This window comes from Molothrus aeneus, chromosome 2 (assembly GCF_037042795.1).
Source record: "Molothrus aeneus isolate 106 chromosome 2, BPBGC_Maene_1.0, whole genome shotgun sequence".
NCBI lineage: Eukaryota > Metazoa > Chordata > Aves > Passeriformes > Icteridae > Molothrus > Molothrus aeneus.
The window spans coordinates 33981840-34006084 of NC_089647.1; the positions used below are offsets into that span (position 1 = coordinate 33981840).

Sequence of the window (24245 nt, forward strand, 5' to 3'; positions counted from 1 at the left end):
GTGATGCTTTTTTCTGCCCGTTATGCTCTCTCCACAACCTGTGCCTTTTTCATCTGTTTATCTCTAAGGAGGGAGCAGTTCTTCTCTAGGTGTGTAATTCACAGCACAGCAGGTCTCCACGTTTAGGCAGCCTGGAGCTCTTCACTGTAGTAACGAGGTTCTTGATGACAACAAGGTTTTAGAGGTGGCTTTTTCTTTGTTACTGCAACCGATAGGGCAACACTCTTCATCTTTCAGATCATAAAGGGCTAGAGACCAAAGAAATATATCCCTGGTTTGATATGCTCCAGCTCTCTATGGTCTTTCCATACTACTCATTGTGTGGACTAAGAGACTGAATTCTGGAAACTACCTTATTTATAAATGGTTTCTGAATTGATATTTTAATTTTTGTTGCAAGAAAAATAAAACAGTATTACTCTGTTTGTGTTTTTTTTTTCTTTTGGCTTGTGTTGTAAAGCCTACATGTCATCTTATTTTGGAGCTAGGTGCAGAAAATTGATGTTATTCTACTTTTTGTTGCTACTTTGGTAGCAGAATATGCTGAAAGCTGACTATACTTTTGTTTTGTTTGGTTCTGACACAACTGCCTCTTTCCCTTCCAATTAGTCACTGGATTATGTGCCTTTTCTGCTATGTTTTTTGAATTTAAACACCTTATTAACATCTGGCTAATATCTTACAGTCCCAATGGCTTTTCATCTGCAGCAGTATTCATTGTTTCCCCCCTTTCATTAAATGCTTGTCTCCCCCCAGCACTTTACTTCTTCTACTCATTTCAGCTGTGTGGTTCCTATGGAAACACACTTTCCATATACACTTTAGGTTGTGCTTCAGCATAAAAAAAAAAAAGACAACTATTGTATCAGCCTCTTCTCTACGGAACGAAGGGTCAGACATCTCCAGCCCCTCATCTGGTACTGCATGACTCACTCTGGGTAGGGATCAAACCTGTTTGTATGGGGGGAATGTGGATGTTCTTAATATGTAAATGTGTTTTGCAATAAGTATCTGGGTTTCTCTGCATTTGAGATACTTAACAGGCATGCTGTTTCTGGCAAGCAAGGTAGGCTGGTGGGATTCATCCTTAATCTTCAAAACTAGTTATGAAAGTATACTGCAGAAAATAACATCTTCCAGGGGCCACCAGGCACCTGCAGGGTCTCTCAGGGTTGTACTTCAGTCTGTCTGGGCTTTCATCAAGTCAGATAGCCATTGCTACTCCACAAGCAGATACAAACTGTACTCAGCAAATAAAAATCATCTCTCTCAGTCAGCTCTCACAATCCATCAACAAGTCTATCACAAACAAAATCAACAAGATGTTCCCATTTGCAGCTTTTGGATGGTAATGACACAGTCTGTTACAAACCCATCAGATGCTTTAGTACTGGGCTGCTTTGAGAGTGTTTGAACACGTTGCTCTCCAATGTGATGTTTTGCTTAGAGTGAAACAATCTTTAAATATTTGCACAATATTTGATAACGTCCACTCAGCTGAACATGAGAAGACTGGATAAAATACATCATATTACTCATATAGATTTCCACACTTTAATCTATATAAAATCAGCTTTTCAAAACCCACTAACTCTTTCCAAAGACCAAGGGCTGCTGTTTGTTATCATGTCTATTACATACTCTTTTTCTGCTACATTGCTTTTTAGAAGTACAGAACCTACAGGTCATTTCTGCACAAACCAGTTACATTTTAGGTATGAGAGGTGATTAGAGATGTTTGCAGAATGGCAGAAGACAGAGTGCAAGGGAAACAATAATGATCAGTAAGATGGACTGTAGCCTAATAATACCACTTCATTTTTGTTTGTCTCATGGAAAAGCTGATCAAAACAAAGATCTAGGAAAATTAATTTTGGATAGACTTCAGTAAAATAAGATTTCATCTGCCAATGACAGAGAAAAAGAAATAGCAGTAATTGAAATGTGATATGGAAGCTTGAGCACAAGATTTAGTTGTGTGGAATAGAATTTACTCTGCTAAGCATTAATAATCCTACCTAGGCCCGGAAAAACTATTTTAACTATTTGTAGTTAGTAGATTTTGGCTAAATTTTTCAAACACTTCTGAGAGACCATAACATCCATAGGGAAATGCTTTCTATTTCTAGAAATGACTGCAGATTTTAGCAGTAAGTATGTCTTTAGCTTTGAGTAAAAATACATAAGGCTTCTAAAGACCAGATTACAAAGATTTCTTCTCAGGTAATTAAAGCAATGTTCAAGAATCTACCAAATAGGTCTATTGAGTAACAACTATTAATTTCAGGTTAGATGTCTACCTAAAAGCTTTCAGAAACCTAACTGGTTGCTTGCATCCCTAGACTCTAAATACTTTTCAGACTTTAAGAGTAGAGAGAATTCATGATTTTTTTAAAATCTACTCCTAATGTGTTATGCCAGACTTGTCTCAGATTGTGGCTGGGCCGTAGAGCTGCTAGACTGCTTTACAAAGCTAGATTCATAATTTCTTTTCTGTTCTTATGTTATCAAGCAGCTGCAGTCCCCTCCCTGCAGTTCCCATCAAAAGCTCATTTTGGCATTTTGTGGCGGTGTACTGACTTTCTAGAGACTTAAAAACAAAATGAGAAAATGCTCATCATTTAAAGTGTTGTCTACATAGTGTGTTTAGGCAGATGAGAAGTTGCCCTGCCTGTGTTGTGAATTGACTTGTGTCTTTCATCTGTCTGATCTATTCTAGCAAAAATGCTATTGTGGCAGCAGCAATCCTGAAAACATTCTTCCCTAAGCTTTAGCAGAAGTGGTGCTGTTCAGACTATGCTATCAATCACTCAGTCCAGAAGTCAAGCGTTTGTCAGACAATAGTTGTAGGAAGAATTCTCTCAGAATCCTATTTAGAAAAAAATTTGCTTATTCTTACATGTGCTGGTTAAGGTTGAATATGATTGTTCAGTTGTATAAAAGGTACAGAGAATAATGAGATCATAGAATGATTGGGATTAGAAGGGACCTTATAGGTCATCTAGTTCCATCCCACTGCCATGGACAGGGACACCTTCCACTAGACCAGAGTGCTCAGAGCCCCATCCAGCCTGACCTTGAGCACAGAGCTTGCCTCCTTTACCAGAGACATGGATTGTATAACAAGATGTATCCAATCACCAGGCAAAGCAGAAAGCTTCTGAAATAGAGCTATTGATTTTATATAGCCTCAAAGCAGTGATTTTTTGTCACCACTTTTCTGCATTAATTACTGTAGCAAACATATGCCAGCAATGGTTCTTCTCACCTTACCTTTGGAAGGAAAACAGTGTGGGCAGGGAAGTGTTTCACTTGGATTTTTAAAGTTATCTGTACATGCATATTACTACATACTCATATTATTTAAAGGAAGATGAGAAATTATGTTTAAAAGCAAATCTGGTGAGGTGTGTGACTTCCTCAGTTCTGTTGGGAATTCATTCCTTAGCCATTGGCTGACCTAGCAAAATGGGGTTCAGCTTTTGTGTGCATGGTCTGAGTTATACTGGTGTATTTCCAGCCATAGTAACTTTTATATTTTTAACTAATGTTTGTTGATTGTGAACATTTGCAGGTCCAGGAGCTGCAAATGTTCATACTTACTCAAATCAGAAATGAACGTGAGTGATTTGAGCTCTTACATCTCTGGGCCTGTCATAATCTTTCCAGACTACTACACTTCAGAGGCATGATGAGCTTTTTTGAAGAGACATTTGACTGGTGATTATTTAAAGACTTCAACAAGCAATGTTTGGCATCCTGTGCTTCCCCAGAAAGTAGTGGTGGTTACTGTGATCAGTAAATGAGAAGTGGAGGTCGTTACCATTTGTGCAACTTTCAGAACTGACTATAAACACTTAGCAGCTTGGAGCTTGGTTTTCAAAATGTGGAGGTGTACAGTGAGGAAAAATTTAATCTCTTTTCTTCAGGATTAGCAGGCTTATAAAGAGTGAAAACCTGGAGCTATTTCTACATGTAAGTATGAGGTAATTTTTACATGAGACGCATACTTGTGTTTTAGAGCTTGCATATTTTGTGTTTACTCGGTTTAGTAAAATTTCTTCCTACAAAAAAAAAAAATGGCTGCTATTGGCTGCTACTTGTGTACTTGTATCTTATCTTTCTGAGAGTTTCTGGACCTGTGTATGATTTATTATAGGACTTGGTTACAGCAATGAAAACATGTTATTTGTAATCACAAGCTCAAGGAGAGGCTGGGCAGAGAACAGATTGAGAGTTCTTCTGATGAGAAGGACTTGTTGATTGATGAGAAGCTCAACATGATCTGGCAATGTGCACTTACAGCCCAGAGACCCAGCCTCATCCTGGGCTGCATCCAAAGCAGCGTGGGCAGAAGGGCAAGGGAGGGGATTCTGTGCCTCTGCTCAGCTCTCATGAGAACCCACCCAGAGTGCTGCATCCAGCTCTGGGTTCCCCAGCACAGGAAAGACGTGGTGCTATTGGAACATGTTCAGAGGAGGCCATGGAGAAGAACAGATGATGGGAGATCCTCTTCTATGAAGAGAGGCCAAGAGAGGTGTGCTTGTTCAGCCTGGAGAAAAGATGTCTTCAGGGAGACAACAAAGCAGCTTTCTAGTACCTAAAGGGGCTACAAGAAAGCTGGAGAGCAACTTTTTATAAGGATATGTAGTGATAGGAAAATGGATAATGACTTAAAACAGAATGAGGGCAGGTTCAGATTGGATATTAAGAAGAAATTCTTTACTTTGAGGGTGGTGAGGCACTGGAATAGGTTGCCCAGAGAAGTTGTGAATATCCTGTCCCTGAAAGTGTTCGAGGCCAGGTTGGATGGGGCCCTGAGAAATCTGGTCCTCTACCTGTCCTGTGGCAGTAAAGTAGGAACTAGATGAAATTTCAGGTCCCTTCCAACCCAAACCATTCTATTAATTTCCTCCATTTTCTTTCCTTCTTTCTTCTTTCTTCCTTTTTTTTTTGTTTGTTTGTTTGTTTGTTTTTGTTTTGTTTTCACTAAAGGAAACAATGTCTTCAAGTTAGCTCAAACAATACAAGAATTGTCCTTTTTTTTAATCTTCAAAATTATGGAGAATAGGAGCAGAAAATACTTAGAGTCGTTTCACTTGCACCAAATTTTGGGGTGTTAGTGGCTTGTCAGATTAACAAGGGAAAGAAAACAGGGGAAGGAGTGTCCTTTCTTATTAGCAGGAACTGTGATATTGGGTCTTCTGAGCTGCTACACCTTCCTAGGAGATCAGAATCTGAATGAAGTTGTGGTCAAAGAGCAAATTTAAAACCTAACAATCTTTTTAAGACGTGATTCATTTAGGTTTGTTGTAGTGCAGGGGGGCAGGTCTCTGAAGTTACATCAGTGAGAGTCGTCAGGGCCTCTTTCAAAAGGTTCAATGCAATGTCAACCTCTTGATACCATAATTAAATGCTGTGGAAATAATTGTCTCTAGGTGAAAATCTTGACATAAACAGAAGGAAAAGTGTGCATAAATACTTTATTGAAGCACAAAGAAAGAAAAATGGGGTGATGAAGCTGGGTCCTTAATGATCCTGTAATATTGATGGCTGGGGAATAGAGTTTTCCAAAGGCATTCAATAACCTGATGTTAACAGAGGGAGAGTTAGGCCAATAGGGAATGCTCAGAAAGCTGTCCATGAATTACATGGAAACAGAGAGTGATTCAGGTTGGAAGGGACCTCTGAAGACCATCTGTTCCAACCCTCTGCTCAAAGGGTGGCCACCTGATCCAGGCTACTTAGTAAGCCTTCCTCAGTCAAGTTCTTCATATCTCCAGTGGTGGGGATCCAGAGTCTTTCTGGGTAACATGTTCCAGTATTTCATCATGCTCATGCTGATTTTTTTTTTTTACTCCTGGGTTTAGTCAGGATTTGCTCTTGCTGGAACTTATGGGTTTTGCCTCTCATCCTTTCTCTGTGCACCTCTAAGAACGATCTCTCTGAACTTTCTCTAGACCTTGTCATTAGGTAATTGCAGACAGCGACAAGATCCCCTTTTGAGTTTCACTCATCAGGCTAAACAAACCCAAGTGTCTCAGCCTGTCTTTCTGCACGAATGCCTACAACGGGGTTATTCAAAGTAAGCTACAAATATTAAGGCAAATCTCCTGCTGTGCCGAGTATCCAACTTGCTCTCTGAGGAGAGGGACAGCTCTGCCAGCCCACTTTAATGCTGCAGCCCTGTGGAGCTCTGATGTGAATTACTGCCAATGGTAGATGACAGAAGAGATGTGCATTGCTTGGTTACGAGGGAACATCTTTGTTCCATCTGACTGCTTCTTTTATTGCAAACCTTAGTGTAGCATGGAACAAACCAGATTTCTGCTGTCTGCTCTTCTCTTCCTTGAAGTTTCATTAATTAGCTCATAAAAGCATCTACAGATCTCAGATGCATTTAATTTCACGATCCCAGCATGCTTTGGAGGATTAAGGATTAAGCTATACTTGTTTTGGTACAGAGGTGAAAAGAGGAGTAGGAATGAATGCAGGAAACAGGACAGGAGTTTGTGCTTGGGAAAGATGAAGAGCTCACCCAGAGCACCATTGTGCTGGGAAGCACCTGGGTGCTTTATTATACTTTCATGTGTTTCAGAGGTTCTCATATGCATTCATATTTTGTGCTTTTCTGTATAAAATTGCTTACAATTTAGATTAGTTTCATTAAATGTAAGGGATTTTTAAGCATATTTTAAGGCATTCTTTTTTTTATCAAAATGCTGCTTTTGAGACAGTAACAGTGTTTAAATGTGAAAAAAAATCCACAAACATTTAAATAAAACCAATATTTTATGAACTTCTGTAATGTCAGAATAGGGCTGCACCAATTATATTTCCACAGATTTTAAAATCTAGAGGAGGAATAGGTCACAAAGCTTTTCAAATCATAAAAATGTGATCACAGAATCCTACAATGGTTTGGGTTAAAAGCGACCTTAAAGATTCAGCCATTCATGTGCTAATTTATTCCAGTGGTTATTCATTTTAATAGCTATTAAAGTATGTGCATTATTTCCCATGTGGATTTTTCTGTCTTTCAATTCCTAATCTCTTCTATTCATGCCTTCCTAAATGAAGGTCATTAAGTACCTAATATTTTGTCCCATGAAAAAGGCCCTACATTGCAACTTCCCTATTTCACTTTGCCAAACTAAAAGCCTTTATAACAATTTCTTCTACTCTCAGCTGTCTTTCTTAGGGGCTGTTTTGGCTTTTGCCCCAGTGTTCCACCATCATTTTTGGACAACAGAATTTCTTTCAATGCTTTCATACCAGTTTCCTCATTACCCAAAACCACATTTTTAATTTGCATTTTACTGCTTTTTCTGTTCAGTCTAAGCACACCAAATCCACATGAATTGCTCAGCCATTTTTTTCATTTTTTTACTGCAAAGTCACTCTTTTCAAGCATCAACAGAAATGGCTTTTGGTTTTATATATATATATATACACACATATATATATACATCTCATATTTGTTGGCTATATTTAGACAAATTTCTTTCAACGAGGTCTAACTTAGTAGATTAACTACATCATAAAGCAGGGCTTATGTCCTCTAATTCATGTTACCTTTTCTAACAGTCTTTGTTCTAACCTACATTTAGTTCTTAAGAGGCTTAGCTTTCAAAGGCATTGGTGAAAATGCTGGAAAATATGTGGGTTTGGACTCATCCATGTGAAACCCCACTGAAAATATCTTCATTCACAAATCATTTTGTGCTTTTAAATAGCATTTTAAAATGCAAACCGTTTTCTTGTTACTTAATATGGGCTTTACTAATACTGAATGATGCATAGGCTCTTCATTTAGAAAGTCAGAGAACACTTTTACACCTAAAGGGTATTTTTAATTGGTCCTCTTTTTACAGTCAGGTCTGAGGCTTTTTTTGAGAGGGCACATTTTCAATTAAATCATGTCAATGGTATTACATTTCCAGCTCTTTCCTTTTTTTTAAAATTACTTTTATTGCACTGATATTAGACTGACTACTTGGTGCTTACCCAGGCATATTTTCTGTCCATCTGGATCACAATTCTTTCAGCCTGTTGGAGTTTCTCTGCTGTTCAAGGTGCACAAAGGAGGAAAATTTATAAAACAGATGTATCCTCATCTGTCACTTCAAGGGCTCTTAGACATTGATTCGTTATGTCTCTTTATATATAAATCTTCTATTCCCAGTCAATAATGTTTAGTTTCTGCTTTGTTTTTAGTGTGCACTCTACTAATTGCAGATGGGTATCTCATCCCTTCCATATAAGAAAAGTGAATCATCTTATTTATTTCCAAAAGCTGAATAGAAGTATTTTGTGAATAGATCCCTATGTTCTGCAACACTATTAAGAATTTTCTTATCTTTACCCAATGGTGTATCTACACCATTGCTCAGAATTTTTTCCCCATGGAATCAGAAAGAATGTTTAATTAAGGATTTTGAAAAAGACCTCTAAGATCATCAAATCCAACTTTTAAGCCAGCACTGCCATGTTCACCACTAAAACATATCCACAAGTGCTACATCCACACACCTTTTAAACACTTCCCAGGAAATGTTCCTTTGAGTCTGTCTTGCCCTTTCTGGAGCTGTATCTGTTACTGCTAGAAATTGAACTTTAGGGCCTGCAATGGCAGAGCAGCCAGTTGGAGGATCCATGTGTTATCTGAAGGCTTGGCCAACTTTTCAGCCACATGCATGAGAACTGTAGGTGCAAAGGATGGGCTCCAGCTCTGTGGCTGTGATCTCAGTGTTAAAAGAGAGTCCCTGGTGAAATTTGTTTGCCATCAGAAGTGCCATTTTGGTGACATTTTTTCATATTGTGAAGGTGCATGGCATTGCTCTGTTTTCTTCCTCTGGAGGCAAGTTCTGCTGTAGTTTGCGCTTCAGTGGCTATATGGGGAAAAAACCTCAAAAAACCAACAAATGGTATGTAAGGGCAGAGGCAAAATTATTTCCTCAGCTGAACCCATAAAACCTTCACAACAGACTCCTGATTCTCTGTCTTGAGTTATCTGAGTGGCAAATTCTGCCCAAAGGCTGGCATGAAAAAATGTGTAGCTAAGAAAAAATCCTATTTTTCATCTGGAAGCAAAAGGTAACTGAATTTTCACCAGAGCTTCCAGGGAATGCAATAGTAATTATATTTAAGCACTCTCTCAACATTTACCTAGATGTCTGGGATGCTGGTCAGTGGTACCAAATAATGGCACCAGCTGAGGAGTTCATTGTGAAGATGGTGCCCTATGTTAGGGGCATGCAGCCCAGGAGGGGATGTCGGTGCTTGTGGAAGTGCTAAAATGCGTTTTAGATTTTCAAGAGGACCAAGAGGCTGATGACTGTCCTATTTTGGGTACAGAGAGAGGACAATTTTGAAGAAACAAAAGTCACCTTGATTCATATTGAAAATTAGAGCTTTCTGAAAACAAGATCATAGAGAATCAGTTTGTTCTGTTTCAATTTTGACATTTTTAAGAGGCCTAAAATTAGTGGATGTGGCAGACAATATTTGGGGGTTTACTTAGTTGTTCACTGTTAAGTTCCTTAAAAAGACTGGGCCAGATGTCCCTGGGGTGAGAGGGAGGGAGCTCCTGCAGGGTCTGGGGAAGAGAAGGTGCTAAAAGCTAGAAGAAGCTTCAAGGTCTGAGAGGTGAAAGGATCACAGGAAGAAGAAGGGAACCTGCAGCTCATTTCTGGCTGTAAGACTTTCTGAGAGGACAAGATAGAGAGAATAGGAGTGCAGATGTGGGGTCTGCTGCTTCTTAGAGAGTCCCTGAGTTAAAAGCAGCAATGGCTGGAAGTGTGGAGCCTCTCGTCCCAAGGAGCAATGATGTGGCAGAAGTAAATTGTGTATAATCCCTTCATAATCTCTCTCTGATTTAAAATAATCACTTTGGTGTCATATATGCTAGAAAACAATGTTTAGCAGTATTCCCAAACAGGAATATTTTTGCCCTTGCTGTTAAATTGTTTGCAGGTTCCCTGGCACATTTTGTCCCAGCTCTTTATGATTTGGAAACCTGCTCAGGTAGAAGACCAGTCCCAGGGGCCAGGGTAAACTTTGGGACGTTGGGACAGTTAGGCAGGACAGACATGAGGCACTCCAAGCTGCCTCAGGTCACGGGAATCATCTTGGAAACATCTGAGTTACTAATTATAAATGTGGCCTTTGAGGTCTCTCTAATTAAAAATGTCAGGTTTCTAATAAAATCTCCATTTTCTGAGTCCAGGAATCTTTCACACTCAGTCCACAGCTCTAACCAGCCCAGGATCCTGTGTCACTGGGGTGATGCCATCCCTGGCAGTGTCAGCGCTTCTGAAAGCAGAGCTGATTGGGGTGAGGCAGAGGGATACCCCTGTTTCATTAGAACATCAAGTGAAAAACATGAACATGGGGTATAAAGGTTTTGGTTTTTTTTTCAAAGTACCTTTTTCCCCAGCAATCTGAATGTCGGAGCACCAGGACAAATGCTCAATTTGAGATCTCCATGCAGCTCAGTGCTGCTGTATGCTGAGCTACTTGTTGGCACCATCCAGTCTTTCCAGCTCCTGCACTGGCAGCCTGCCAGGAACTTGAGGGTCACCCCAATTTGCCTATTTGTTGCTGATTGAATACCACATAATTTTCATGTACCAATTTTCATGAATCTACATAGATTTCTTTTTATTTTTTTTAATTAATGCATTTTTTGCAGTTTTTAATATATGCTATCAATCAGTTTCATGACTGTGTGGACATAAAACCAGTTGAATGAAGCCAAGGGAACAAACGGCACTTTTTAACCTAAAATCCACCTTTCTTCCCAGTGCCAATGTGCTTTTGTGAACAGTTGTTAGGAAATGAGCTGCATTCTCTAATTGTTCTTGTGCATCTGTATAGAACAGACCTGCCATGAGTAACCCCTGTGGATGCTCATGCAAGCACACACCAATCGATTTCACTTCTGGGAATTACTTTCTCCACTTCCAGAGCACTTTATCAGCAGAACTGTTTGTGGTCCCTTTCCTGAGGCACAGCATCCCTTTGCTGGGCTAGAGAGGAATAGAAGCAGCAGAGCAACCAGATAACCCCCATGTTTGCTGTAACAGAAGTTCATTTTTAGTGATGATGGCAAAGGAGACCAAAAAGTCAGAAAGGGAGATAGAAGGCTTGCATAAAATATATTGAGAGTTTGCCTGTTGATTCCCTTCCTTTCTGATGTATATGCAATTGAGGTTGATTTGTGTTTGCCAAGATAGTTAGGATTTGTATAGATACCTGGACTAAAATAGCTGAGGAACTGTGCTGAATCTTCGTCATCCCATTCTAAAGCCCCAAATCTGGGATAGTCTATTTTGGTTTGCGTTTTTTTTCCTCTCTTGCAGTAGCATTTGTATGTTAAGCCAGAGAAATCAAGACAAAATAAGCAAAAACAAATTATGAAAGATCAACTGTGGGACTTTATTTGTCCCATGTACTCCATTATAAAAATATTTATTGATTTTAGGTAGGATATTTATCATGTAATAGGAGAAACTGTTCACTGATGATGCTGCATCTGGGTATTCTCAACAGGCAGTGTTTCCATGTGGCAGAGGAGAAAAAAATAACAAAGACATGAGCACCTGCTCTACTTATTTGTCCTTCATGCTAAGAGTAGAGGGAAAGTGTTTTGGTAGGGTACATTTTGGTAGGATACATTTTGTTATAGCATTATGATTTTGCCAAAGTGCCAGGATAGTCCAGGCGAGTTTCTGGATCCTGGCAGCTCTGTTCTCCTGGTTGATACCTAAAATCTTTAGGCAACCCTGTTGCAAGGGTTGTGTCTTTTGATATTAGGCAACATGATGAGCTCCCTCCCAGGCTGTTGGAGCAACTGTAAGCATAGAAATTGTCTTTTTTCGCCCTCATGTGTTAGCATGAATTTGCAGAGGTGAAGTACCTCTTTGCAGGATTAGATCCATGAGCCTTTCGTCAGGTTCCATCTGGATTTACCAAGTGGACTGTAAAATTATTCTAATCCTAATAATGCTCAGTACAGGTATGCCTTCACATAGTATGTTGCCTTTCAAGTGTAATTAAAGAGTCCTCAGATGTGGAAGATAATTTGAAACATTATTTAGATTTCAGAAGTCATAACATTTATCACAAAGATAAAATAAGTCAATAGTTTAAATTAATATGGACATTCCCAGTAAGATTACTTCAAAAAAATTAATAGGTTTTCAAAACTGTATTTTCTCAGCTGTCAATTTCTGTCTTTGGTGATTATATACCATATAATGGCTTTTTGCTTCCTGAGCACAATATTAAGGACCAATCTGAGTTTTGAAATGGCTTGTTCCTCTGTCATTTCTCTTTATAGCATATACCCTTAAATTTTAATGCACTGAATATAAGCTATGTCTTTTTTATAACTACTATTACATGAGAAGGAAGATTTTGGTTTGGTTTGAAAGATTAAAAATAATTTCTGGCTACAACATCCAATCTAATGCCAGTTGGTGTTTCATGCCCACAGGAAGCTGTTAAATTTATTTGCCAGGTGTAAAAGGGAAGGTAAAGAAAATCAGTCATTTGAAGGGAGCACTGTGTTGAATTAATGCATATTAGGATCCCAAATGGATTTAATTCTTCCAGAAAAAAAGAAAAAAAAAGAAAAGAAAGAAAGAGGCCTGAGTTTCTGGTAGTTTAATTCAAAGAAAGACCTTGAAGTAACCCCGTGAATATTAACATGTTAAATTTTAACATACATTGATTTCATATATTTAATTGATTTTTCCCTAATTTTCTCTAAGTCTTCTTAAGTCATGAAGTCTGTAGTTTAAAACCAGACATTTGAATATTAGCTGCAAACCAAGCAGGATATTAAACTCCATTCTTCATCCTATATAATATGGGTATAGAAATATGTTACAGGTGTAATTATGATATGACTTTCAAATTTATGTCTGTTAGGTTTCTGAGAAAAGCCAAACACATACTTCAGCAATTGTACAAGAAACATGCATATATAATTGAACAATTCATCTAGGCTTGTAATCATTTGCATTTAATTTCCATCAAATGTCTGGGTAAACTTAGTAATATTTTTTATAATTAATATATTTCATAGTAATATTTGCACAAGAAATGTAGTGGTAATATTTACACCTCACCAGGCAAGAAAATAAGAAATATTATATGGTTATGCAAAATTCATACTGTAAATACTGTCAATATAATGCTCATAAATCATATGCAGGCAGAAGGCATCTACTAACTCCTGTGTGATCATTAATTTGTGAAAACAGCAAAAAAATCATAAAAACATTTAAAATAACAGAGAGCAAACCATATATTCATTACAAATTATTTGCCCTGCTTTGCTAGTTGGTCATACTCAGAAAGGTTTTATCTACTTGTCTCTTCTTTTTATTAGGATGAAGGTAGTGTAGTCAAAATATACACATAGGATTTGCATTTTTCATCCTTCTAAAATTCTCTGTTAATTCAGCAGGAAAGAGTAGCCCAATGGGATGCTTACTGTGAAGTAAAGTAATTAAACCTACTGGTAGAAAGCAAAGAGATTTTTCCCCCTCGTAAATTTCTGTGCAGACTAACTAATTTTTGCATGCCCAGAACTTTGATGATACTTTGAGGGCCGTGGTTTTCATTACTCTCTAGCACAATGCCAGGATATCCACAGGGTCAGGCATTGCCGGGACACATCCCATCTATGAAGATATGAAGCTGACTACAGTCTCCACAGGGAGTCATCATCCAAACTGCCCTGTCCTTTTATGGTGTACTGTACACAAGGTTTTCCTTGTAAGGGTCATATTGTCTCCTTCAAAAGTGGCCCATTTTCATCACCTTAATGCGTTTTTATACCTTGTTGTTGAAGTCCTTGTTTGCTACTGGCACAAAGCAGTATGGATTGTCTGCTTTCAACATCTTCACCTCAGGATCATTTTGTTCTTACTGTTCTCATTCAAGTATGATTACTCTGCCCCCAAATCACATTTTAACAATGTATTCTCTGAGAAGTGGACCTGCAAAAGTTCCTTTAATTTCTATCCCTGCTCAGCGACGGTACTTTTATATTGTTTCCTTGTATGTCCCTCAGACTGACATATATTTCTGTCTGCTGTGCAATATTTACACTGAGAGGGCCAATATTTTTTTTTTCTAGTTGTGGGTAAAAGGAGAAAAAAAAGACTGGAAAAAATCACTGCTTGGACTCTCCAACTCTTGTAGAACTGTTTGCTTTGAAGAAGCTTAGGTAGCCTGCAGGATAAATGTTTATATACATCATTATTTTAGTGTATATTCACAGTACCTGCATGGAGCAGTGCTGAGCTGAGAAACTGAGTCACAGAAGCAGTTTCCATCCCAGGACACAAGGACAGAAAAATTTCTTACAACAACTGTCCTGAGTTCCCAGTTACTGCCATTTGCTCCTGCTTTCCTTTTCCAAGGTGCTCTGCTAAAATAGCAGTTGAGTTGCAAGCACAAGCAAGAGAAAGCCATCAACTGCCCACTGCTGCTCCTAGCTTTTATCTTTGGCCTTTATTTTCCAAATGCTATGTTTACAGTCCTGGTGTTATCTGGCAGAAAGTTGGGCAGAGCACAGGAGTAGATACCTATAAATTCAAGTGCTGAAAACTGCACATCCTGAGTTTTAACACGTACCACCTCTCTATTCAGTTGTTCAGCATTCTCAGATAAATCCCATTTTTTCATTTATGAAACCTTAACAGAATGTTCTTCTTGGATCTACACTGCGTGAGTTATTTCTGTAGGGTTTCAGTCAGAGATTCTGATACTGTAGTGATAATAAGTACTTAGATTTCAACTCCTTTCATTCTTCACTTCTTCAGTTAAAGGTCTTAGAGCACTTTCCCACTCCTAATTAATCCTCAAGCTATATATAAGTAGTTCAAGAACAGAGGATCTAATCAGTGTCCTGGTTCTTGGGTCCCTTCAGACAGAATCCTCACCAAAGGGTGGCTTGTCCTTAAGTGCCCAGCTGGGCTCAGAATGTGGAAGTTAGTTACCAGGTGTAAATATGCTGGGATGGCAGACATTTCCCTGCTTATGGTTACTGCTGACCTGTAGATGAAGTGTCGTTGCTATTCCCACCTTCAGAATGCCCAGACAGTGTGGGAATACACTGAGCATGACAATCCCCTCAAATCAAGTTTGACAGAGAACCATCACCCTAGCTACCCAAAAGGTAGCTAGGTATCCCCTCAAATAAAGATGGTAGGGAGAACCATCACCCTGGCTACCCCAGAGGGTGTCTGGTGAGTGCTGAATTAATTGCCCCGGCATTAGAGCTAAGACAGAAAATCTGCAGTTTTAGCAGTCTGGTGAACCATGCAAGGCTACGGATGATTCCTGTGGAGCTGAAAGAGGGTATTCTATATCCTAAAAAGGAGTTATATCTTCCTTTCCTTTCAGAGCAATACTTTGTTCTGATGCTGCTGTAATTCCATGTATTATTTCTTGCTGGGAGGTACTTTCTTGGCACATTCACAAGTAATGGCAAAAAGCTGCAGACGTAAATTTGCAAGAATGCTGGCACAGATCTAGCTTGAGTATCACCTGCTGTCCTTCTTTGGCTTGTCTGAATCCTAAAATGCTGTGCATGTTCAGGTTCCAGGAACAGCATAACCATGGAGTTCAGTATGAGTAGGTTAAATTCACTTGTGGTGTCATCTGAGCTAGTTCATTTGGAGCTTGTATCTCTACACTGCTCTGCCATCTGCATTGTAGTTAGTCATCCAGGCTTCAGATTTTCTTTCCTGAAAGAAAACTGTAGGAGGGGAAAACTTAATCTGAGAGTGTGTGCGTGCGTACTGATTCCTGTGCTGGCTCTTTGTCACAATCAGTGCAGGAGGCATCCACAGGCGATGCCGCTTATATTTTGCAATCTACCACAAATGCAGGCCTGAATTTCCCTGTTTTCTCATGAAGACTGTTTTGTGGTTTTGTTTCCCTTTCCATGGACAGCCCCTTGCAGTACTGTCACAGGACTCTCCAACAAAGCAGCTCTGCTTTCTCCACCACACACACTCTGCCTCTTGTGCTGTGCTCTCCGCAGCTACCAGGAAAGAGGGTGCAGCCAGGTGGGGGTCAGTCTCTTCTTCCATGTAACAAGTGATAGGACAAGAGGAAATGGCCTCAAGTTGCATCAGGGGAAGTTAGATTAAATATTAGGAAAATTTTTTTAGCTGAATGTGGTCAGGCATTGGAACAGGCTGCCCAAGGAAGTGGTGGAATTACCATCCCTGGAAGTGTTCAAAAAACATGTAGGTATGCTGCTTGGGGGTATGGTTTGATAGTGGACTTGGCAGTGGTGGGTTAATGGTTCAACTCCGTGATCTTAAAGGCCATTTCCATCTGTATTCTGTGTTTTTTACTGTAATGTCTGTAGAGCTGTTGCTTTCTCCATGTGTCAGTTCTTGCTGTAGGTAACATGAAGGACTATGCCAAGCTGACAGATTTTCATCACCATCCTCAGAGGAGTCAAGTGTATCATTCCTGTGCTGTACTTCTTCCCAAATCAGCCACCTACTCCTCCCACCACAGAGTGCACGCAGAGTTAAACTGCGAATCCAAGGAGGATCTTCATGGCTCCGCCATTCTTTGCCATCCAAAGCTGTTAACTCATTTGCTTCCTGCATTAGGCTTACAAGGAGCTGCCTGTGGGACCTTCTGTTTGTGTAAAAGATGTGTAAAAGATGCGTAAAAGATGCTTGTCTGGTTTGCTACTACCTTTAAACTTTTAGCTAGTAGAAAGTGTATCTTTAGCTATTTTTTTCCAGCTCATAGAGCTATTAAATCCTTTATGATTTGTTTTGGATTTGAATATCAAACTTCAGAAAAATTTAACTCATTTAAAAGGGAATAGCAAAAGCAAACACAAGGTTCAATGGAAAACGAAAGTCAAGAAAAGAAAACCACAACAAAAAATTGCAAACTAGCTCTGGATTCTGAACCATCTCTCCAAGTTTCTCAGTTCTTTTAACCAGCTGCACTAACTAAGCCATACAGAAAATAAACATTTTTATGAAATATTAGACTGTTCCTGTGATATCTGCTGACCTATTAATGGGTTACAATATTATTCCAGGTTCACAGGGTGCTATAAAAGGCTTTTCAAATCAAATCAAATCCAGACAGCCTCTCCAGAGGCTCTAGGGAAAGTGCCATCTGGTCTTCCTCCCTTTTAGCTGCTCTTCTTTATTACTGATAGGGTCATTCATATTCTTAAGACTGTGAAGCCACCATTAGGAGAGATCAGCCTGCCTAACTAGCAAAGCAAGTTCTTGTCATTGCCCTTGATCAACTTAAATTGCTCTCTTGGGCATCTGTTCATTCAGACGTAGCTGAATATCCTTTTAAATTCTCTTTTTTCTGTATTTTTTCAAACACAGTCCTCATTCAGAAAGAGGACTTGAGCTTTCACTCTGCACTTGTAGCAAAAGAGATGTCACTTGAGGAAGGAAAGTATTGTAATACAGAAAAATATTATTATAGCAATAGCACTTGTACAGTCCTTTGCATCTTCAAAGCCCTGTGCCAGCTAATTTCTTAATTAATTTAAGTATACACTTTTATTCATTTGTACTTAGGAACTGAAACTATTTAAAAACTGTTCTTACATTAAATTTCATATGTGCAACATTGAAAGAAAATTAATTTCTCTATTGCCTTGGCGCGGCAACTAAATTAATTTACATTGTCACTGTTGTTTATTTTGCAGAGTGGGATGTATGTAAGTTACAGCAATGGAATCTGTCTGACTCAATGTGTACTATTTTACCATATATTTATAAAAGGATACATTCTCATTGGATTCAGAACACAGACAATGGAGTAGTTAGTGAAACTTGTAAATCCTCTGTGATCTCAGCTGGAATTAAAAGTTTGATAGATTTCTGTACTCAAAAGGAATGATGATTCTATTTCACCTACTACCCTTTGGAGTGTATAGGGAGGGATATTCCCTGTAACTGGGGTTTGCCTTTATCAAGTGTAATAAAAGACCTCTACAATTATGCTCAGCTGACTTTGATTAGAAGAAAGGTAGATCTCAGAATCAGCTAAACTCGTACAGATTTCATGGTAACGCTTAGCCGGATTAGGGAGGGAGAGCTAAATTAGTGCCTTTGCTGGGAGGAAGGTGGGAAGTGACTTGCAGCCCTTGATACTCTTTGTCCTATAGGGGGGCCAGGATAAGCTGAGCTGTTGTAAAGTGATGTAGACTGAGGCAGAGCAGTGGGTTGAGCCTGCCATGAAAGTAAAAACACCTGTAAGAAACAAAGTGTTTTTACACCCCTGGGTCGTTGGAAAGCTTAGGCTTCTTGTCATTACTGCTCTTCTGGATGATATTATCTGATAAATTCCCAGTCCTTTTTTATATCCTGCTAGGCTCTTTGCTTCAGAGGTATTCTCTGACAGTGCCATCAAAAGGCTATCAGATGAAAGAGTGTAAATCCAGGGTAAAAATGTATCCAGTGTAAGCCTGACAAAAAAAATCAGTAAAGAAATAGAAGCTTGCTAAATGCAGGACACTGAATAAATACCTCTTTAGTTTTCAGGATGGCATTTTAGGCCACATTGCAAAGATTACTACCCAGAGTACTGGTCATCCAGACATTCTGGTGTGGCCTGGGAATTATCTCTGTTGGTGCACATTTTTTCTCCTGAAACTCCAGGTCCACGCTCTAGAGATCCTGGAGATCTAATTTTACTTCATTGAGGTGCAAGTGACCAGTACTAGCTAATTTGTGATATGGATAGTATCTACCTGTAGTTATTTTTAATTTGAAGTTACATTTGCTTCTTCTGCTCTTGTTATTCCAGCTGAATGCCCTGATTTTTCCCCAGTGGTCTGTGTGCTCACTTTAGACAGCAAATGGGATATCCATGATACGTAGTCAATATAGTCCATGTGATTATGGAAGAAAGAAGTAATGTTTTGGTAGCAAATGGGAACACTATTGTATTCTGGTTTTTTGGGTTTTTTTCATTTTTAGATCAGTTCTATTTTTCAGCTTGAAGCGAAGAACATCAGAGTCAATACCAAATGTGTTTGTTACAAATGCCTTAAAAATACACACTCTATATATATATATGTAGGTATACAGAAATCTGGCAGCCATATGGGATTTTCACACACCTGTCAGTGGAGTGAATATGTTTGAATGTGAAATCTCACATTCTGTACTAGAATGTAATAACAGAGCCCCAAGGACATGGAGCTCATGGACATATGCTCATGTGTTGAGTGTATCAAATCACCTCGAAGGTAGCACTTTTACAGAACACCACATTGTTCACATAGTTGACTACTATGGCAGTATCAGCTTTATTACCCATGGAAAGGTAACATGGAAGCCAGGAAAACTAATTAAAAATTTCAAGTGTGAAGCAGGGTAGCAATTTCTCTTGGAATAGTGGATCTTATGTAATGCCGCAGACTCTGGTTTATGTATGCCACCTACATGCAGCTATGAAATATTACTGTGGCTTACATTAGTGAAATATTGGTCACTTTTACAAACATTTTCTTGAGTAAGTGGGAGCTGAATTTTAGCATGAGAGTTATGTTGGTCAAGGACATTCTACCATGCATTGCTTGTGTCTTATTCATGTGGCAGCAAATTGTTGTAGGCAGTGTCATGTTTACACAGATCCTTGGGAAGCCTCTTAGAGTCTGAATGGTTAAGGCAAAACAAAGAGGAAAATAGGGCATTCTGGCACATATGGTTTGTAAATGTCTCTTATAAAAAATAGGTCAGAAAACCCTAATTAGTGCACAAGACAACAAACTGTTGTAATCAGGCCATTTTAGGGAACCTGCATGATGTGCACGTGAAATATGTAAGCCCCTGAGAATAGAATTTGGCTCTAAAAGACAAATCCAGTAGCACAGACTCTTGTTTTTTCTGCTTCTTAATGAGCCAGGGTTTATCATTTGGAATATTTTCTGCCCATATTGGATTATTCTTGGTCAGCATCACTGGAGAATCCAGATATTGGATCTCAGTTGTCCTTGCCTCTGAGAAAGACAAAGACATCAAAATCATTACTGTGATTAAATCCTGATATGTCTCCCCTACATTCTGCCACCCAACTCTAGAGAGTTTTTCTTTCATACAGCCTTCTGTAGTAAGAGCCAGCAGCACATGCAGAAACAATGCTCATGCCTCTGGCCTGGAGTGATTTTTTTCTCAGATAGTAAAGGTGCTGAACACAAAGAGACAAATGAGGAATGGGGTGGAACAAGCAGCTGAGAACAGGAGGAAGGGGATATATATACACATATAGGACTAGCTTTTGCTATGCATGAAATGCAACACCCTGTTCCCACATTGTGACGCACATCAGTCAGTCCAGATGGTGAGAAGGGTTGGGTTTCTGCCTGGGGCTGCCGGCGCAGGCTTCATTTGCATTCCTCAGCCCAGTTGTTCGTGGAAAAGCATCCAGACAATGCACAACCGCTCACACAACTGTGCTCACCTTCCCAAGAACTACATTTCTTCATGGCACCAAAAACTGGGGGAGTTTTACAGGCATGGGAAATGAAAGGAGCGGGATCAAGTATTCAGGTTCCAAATGGAACCCTCTGAGAATCATCACCAGTGATGTAGAAATAAAAAATCCTCTTGAATAAAGTGTTCATTCCAACTCTATCCTCAAAAAAATAGCCTTGAGTTTGTGTAAAACACATACAAAATTCCTGGAGCTCAACTCTGAAAGAGCAACTTCTGCTCCCTCATAAAAAAATTGCCATACAAATGCCTTTCCAGTGGCTGATCCCTGGCTGTGTTTTACCATTACCATAACCTGCTTTGCTTGTTAGGGGCTAATTCTGAGTGTTAATTTGTGGTATGTGCAACAATTGTGATTTTTATTGCTGTAATTAATCCCATTTGAAAATGTTTAGTTTAATTGATTGGATTAATGGTAATTAGGTGTTTGGTTCTGTTATTTTTGTATCTATATATTGACTTTAAAAGCTATGCAAGTGTATGGGAAAAAGAAAGTATTAGAGAAGTGAAGAGCATTACAAACACATCCTTATAATTTAGAGGATGATCTTAAAACCTTTCAGCATTTTTAGGAGGATTTTAAAATGGGCACAGAATTTCACCTAACAAGTATCCTGCTTTTAACAGTCATTCTGCCTGGAGTAATGCTTTTAGGTTTTCCGTGCTGATGTCCCTGGAATTTGCCTGAATAATTTCCATTCATGATAGTAGAAGTAACAAACCCTGTGTTAGTCGCTAAATGAGAACTGTGTCTTTAAGAAGGGAGGATTTTGATGAAGATTTAGGAAAAAAAAAACATGAAAATTGTTACCTAGAGGACACTGAAGGTACATTTACTACTGCATTAAGAAATGTTTAAGAGCAGAATTTGTGTTGGTAGATGGTTTCTTCTCCAAGTTTTGCCTCTCCCCCAAGTGCAGTCGCTCATTCCACCTTAACAAGGTGCAGTGATTGACAGGTAGAGATGTTGCTCAGAGCAGAAGGTGGGAGTGTGCTCTATTGGTTTGTGCTTGTACATCCTGAGCACCAATTACTGTCACTGCTGCCAGCACTGATGTGTTTATCAGGATGAGTTATAGCAGAATATATGTACACAGGCAGTGTGTATGCTGGATGACCACCCCCTGTGATGTAAAATATGTGAGTCTGGGAGCTACCGTTTTATAATTCATCAGGTTCAGCAGCTGAATGTTGTTGGTTGGCTTAGTTATAAAGGCAAGTGTGAACCGAACAGCAGACAGGAGCATCTTGCATTGAGAGTCCTGCAAAGCTGCATTTGGTGACTGGGCTCCGCTTTTGTTCAAGTGAATTCAGTCCTCGGTGAGTGATGGGGGTTCTGTCGAGCTAAAGCTGTTATTATATAAGCTGGGGAAACCTGCCTGTTAGTTTAATGTGTATTTTGCTGCTGGAAGTCCTTGTCTGTGGTTGTTTTTAGATTTTGCAATATTTTCAGTTGTGTACGTTACTGGCACAAAATGAGATGAAAAGAAAAATGCAATGATGAATTATTCACCATCGTGCTGCGAAGATCTCTTTCCTAGCTAAAGTTACTTTCCTTTAGTGAGTGTGTTGGGGGTTCAAAGAAGCTACGAACCAGCAAATCTACCTGTCATTAAATTGCTTTTATTAGCACTTAAAGAGAGTGATGGCTGTGGCTTTTGTAACAAGAGGAAGGAAAAGAATAAGCAAATATCAGAAACATTTACAAATGCTTTGCTTTTTGTACATGTGGCTTTTCAGATGCAGCATTAAATCTTTTATGTGCAGTGAGGGGCTGCAAAGAATTTGAATTGTAGAGCTTTTTAATTAGATACTCAGTAAATCAGTAGCTTCTTTCTGGTTTTGTGGTAATATGCTTAGTATCACATTAAAATGAATGATTCCCCATCTTGCATAACAACAGTGCTGAAATATGTGTAAGATGAAAGGCAAAGGGAGACTTTGAAACAAACTGTAGGAACATGCTATAGCACAGCTATGCAGAGAAAGGTATATTTCCTGTAGTGTCTGCATGACTTTTTGAATTTCACCAGCTTTAGATTCTTTGCTCTAATTATCACTGGCTTCTTTTTGACCTCTGTAGCTTTTCAAGCAAGCTCCATTAATATGTTGACATTATCGTGCCAGTAACCTTTAAAAATCAGTAAGCCTGCAAATTTTTTTTGTTGTTTTAATCAGAAAGGAATTGAAAAGCAGAATTTATGGAACCGAAATACTAAGATTGCCATATAATACCTCTATGTCTCCCTAGGAGAGGGAGTGGTCACGAGTAACAATTTTACTTTTATTAGCGGTAGTATTATAGTCATTGCTTTTGTCTCATTGTACCCGGTTTGGGGTTGTTTTTCCATTCTCTGTGGGTTGGAGAAGCAAGTTTATTGTATCTAAGTATCAAGAGAGTTTGGCAGAACGGCACCTGTTGTGTTATTGCTGTATTATTAATACATGGAGGGAGACACTCTCTTCCAGAGACCTCTCACCTGATATCACTCCAAATTGTTTAGTCTGTAGTGATTTAGACTTGTATTGTGACTTCTCACTTAGAAATAATTCGTTCAATGAGTTATATGTGAAGCATCAAACTGCAGGACTGATCCTGGTTTAGTTAATAAGGTATCTCATTTTAGTATCAATTTTTACTTAAAGAGAAAGGCTATTGGCAATGGCCTTTCCCACTGACTTCCTTTGCTTAGCAGATTTGCACTTACTCTTCATAAATCATAAATTTGAGAAGAGCAGAATTTTTTTGTGACAATTATTTCCTGGCAGCCTAACAGACTAGAGCCTATTTCTAGGAAAGAGTGTATACCTTTGTCAGCATTACTTTATTTAAGAGTATTGCACTGCTTCTTAAGCATTCAGATCTATTTTCAGTGACCCCTGTGCCAGCAAATGGGTTTCTTGAAGTGTGAGCTTCTGGCTTTGCAAGTTCTCCTCCTTTCAGAAATCTGTGATACTGCATCCATCTGTCTAGGCATTTATATTGCATGCATCACAATGGTGTAATCTCAGCAATATGAACATTAACCATGTAAATGTATGTACTGTAACTTAGGAAGTATAAATTAGGACAGGAAAAGCAACCCTAAAAGGAGAAAGTTATGATATGGGCATATGGGCTTTTGTGGGAACCAGAAATGCAGACTCGCTATTTGTTATTACACAGTAAATAAAGCTGACAACTAGTTCAGTCTCCAGGCAGTGGTATGGAGGCTTGGGCACAGATGAGACCAGCTTTTCAAAGTTCACTCCAAATAAGACCAAGGAAAATAGCCAGAGGATGTGGCAAAAATCCCATTTTATCCTGGGTGCGTGCCTACTGCTCCTTTGTGGTCATATCCTGGGAGGGATGCTGAAGGAAAAATAACAGAGACTAAGAATTGCATTTCACATCTCAATCTGGAGGATACAAATGTTTTATCTGGGTATTAGTTTGGTGCTATGATCCATGCCTCCCACCTGGCAGTGGGCAACAGCAGTGCTCTCCATGGAGTGCTGTATCATAAATGCCCTTAGGGCTGGTCCAGGAAGCATCCATCCCTGTTGTTAGTGCTACATCCTGCTGGAAACACTCTGCACCACAGCTCCAAGAGTCTGTTGGCTTCCTGACCGTAGCAGAAATCTGCTCTCCAAGAGGAATCTTGCTCTGTTTTTGCCTTTTTGTTGCAGATGAAACCAACCCACATTATCTTTCGTATAAAATATAGATGCCCAGGAAAA

At 39.1% G+C, this 24245-nt stretch overlaps 1 protein-coding gene across 17 annotated transcripts in view; it reads left to right on the top strand.

The window, feature by feature from the left end:
- The window catches only part of DLG2 (discs large MAGUK scaffold protein 2), a 988724-nt gene that overhangs the window by 849734 nt on the left and 114745 nt on the right, over window positions 1–24245 (top strand). The window contains exon 1 of one of the 17 annotated variants that reach the window (XM_066572343.1): window positions 21474–21845. The exons of the other annotated variants lie outside the window; for them this stretch is intronic. The gene's annotated coding sequence lies outside the window, so the exon portion shown is untranslated. Of the gene's footprint in view, window positions 1–21473; window positions 21846–24245 lie in introns of those variants that run through there. 17 annotated transcript variants of the gene reach the window in all.